Consider the following 2,668-nt stretch of genomic DNA (forward strand, 5'->3'; position numbering starts at 1 on the left):
CTACACAGTCATTGATTTTAACCTAATTCTAATTGACATTTGATTTTTTTTTTTTCGGATATATTTTTAGTTATCATTCTAATTAATATTTAAGTCAGCAAAAAGTCAAATTCGTACATAACCTACCATGAGATTATCACATTTAGTCATAGTCTTAGTAAAATCTTTGCTATGTGCCATTATTTGAAAACCAAATTTAGTTTAAATGTTGCCAAATGTAACAAATGAAATATTTCAAATCCTAATTGTCAATTCAAAGTTTATTATTAGTGTATTAATCAATTTATTAGACACAATTCAAATTTAAAGTACTCGTCAAATTATTGTACAACGTAAAAAGCAATAAATAAACACATAACAAAAAAAAATGATATCAACATATGAATACTGTTATATAAAATGATTTTGATAAAAGGCATAGAAAATTCAAAAAAAATGTGAAGAATTCAAAACCTATATTAGGGTTGTATAAAAAAAAAAATTAATGTGGAGAAATCGAAACTTATATTAGAGTCACAGGGAAGACATAGATGCGGAAAAAACGTAGCTAAAGACAATTTCTGATTTAAAAAAAAAAGTGATAAATAATTATATTATTTTCTCTCATTAATGAATTAAGTTCAATATATTTCAATTTTGTATCATTTTGTCTCATTCATCTATAGCACGATATAAATATGAGAAACTATTATTGTTATTAGCTTTTCATTTTTAGGCAAAAACCGCATCCATTATTTGGTGAAACTTTAAAAGCACTTTTTGTTTATGACGTATTCCTGTGAGCAAACATATTTTATTTTTTGTTTGATTTAAGAGATAAAATTGTTTTATAAACCACTTATAATAATTTGTTAAGTCAACAAAAACATTAGATAAAAGAATTTAAAATATATATAATAGAAATATTTAATGTGTATATACTACTGGTATAAAAATATTATATATGTATCCAATCAAATTACTTTGGGTAGATTTTTGTACAGATATTTCAGAATTAATCAAGAAAATAGTATTATGATGTGATTTGATTAGATATATGTATAAAATAATTTATATCATCAATGTATATAAATTAATCTCATTAAATAATATAATGGATTAATTATTATGATTGGGCAAAAATGATAATATAAAATTATTTTATATTATCAATATAGATCTACTTTATTTTTAGTTTAGGATTAAAAAAAATTAGGTTCATATTGAGGATAACATTTGTTTTTAGATTGAGAATATTGGGTTGATATTTTGGAACAATTGGGTTATTTTGCATCTATAATGTTCTACTACTTTTTTGACCTTCAGGATGTGGTATCCCTGCCCCTGGAATCACATGAAGGATAAAAAAAAATATGTTGGATCTCACAATGCGACTATGTATAATCTTTTAAGTTTTTTATTTTTTATTATAACAAATGAATAATTATTAATTTAATAAAAAGTAATTAATAAACAAAATTATATTAATAAAATCAAACAAAATATATTTAATAGAAAAAAAAAATACATCAAAGTTAATGTGGTTGAGTAAATGTGTAAAAACATGTTATATTATTTTGACAATTGCTTTCTATTCTATATTACAGATAAATTAAATTTAATTGGATTTAATTAACAACTCCTTTCTATTTTAGAACTTGTTACCTGCACACATAATTTACTGGTGCTCCAGACTCTTTTTTTTTTCTAATAAAAACCATTTTTTTTTCAACACCTCACACTGTATAATTTTTTTGTCTTAATATATTGTATTTTGATTTTAATTTTCTAATTTTTTGTTTCAAAAAATATCCTCAAATGTTATTTATCAATAATTTGATCTATACGTTTAAGCCAACTTCTATTTATCTTTTGAATTATTTTTTACAGACATATTTAAAATATTATAAGAATTTCTTTTACAAAAATCTAAATTCTTTTAACAAAAGATGAATTAATATATGAATTTTTAAGCGTTAAATGTTTAGAAATTTATATTTAATCCATCTAAAGTAAAAAACAATTAAATTTTTTTGGGAGACATTATTACAATATTATAAATATGTATGCAAAAAATAATACAAAAAATCAGATAATACACATAAAATAATTTTAAAATATAGACCAAAATTATTAACAAAAAATATTTAAAAACCATCGTTTAAAAAAAATTAAAGGAACTAAAGATAAAATATTATATATTTATACACAATAAGAAAACATGTATTTTGTGAGGGCCAAAAGCACTCTCGCATATAAATGCACTCTTATTTCATCTTCACTTTTAAACCATTTACATATAAACAACATGGACATCTCATTCCCCCTTCATCTTCGACAATTTTCTGCACTCTCGCAAAATTGAGAAAGTCTTCAACCTTGTTAGCAAAACGTTGCTTAAAACCCTTCCTTCTAGGAAAATTCCTATCGTACATTCAACTACGGTCTATATCCATATATGTGTGTGTGTATATATATATATATATATATATATATATATCGATGTTTTATATATTAATTGATTTATTTTTCAAAAGCATTATATATAAATTTTGACATACTTTATATCTCAATTAGGGGAGCATGCATTTGCAAACAATATAATAAATTATTATCAATACTATAATTATATAAACCGAAATAAAATTTTAAATGATATTTTTTTAATAATCAAGACTAACAAAAAATA

This window comes from Cicer arietinum, chromosome 8 (assembly GCF_000331145.2).
Source record: "Cicer arietinum cultivar CDC Frontier isolate Library 1 chromosome 8, Cicar.CDCFrontier_v2.0, whole genome shotgun sequence".
In the NCBI taxonomy this organism is placed as follows: Eukaryota; Viridiplantae; Streptophyta; class Magnoliopsida; order Fabales; family Fabaceae; genus Cicer; species Cicer arietinum.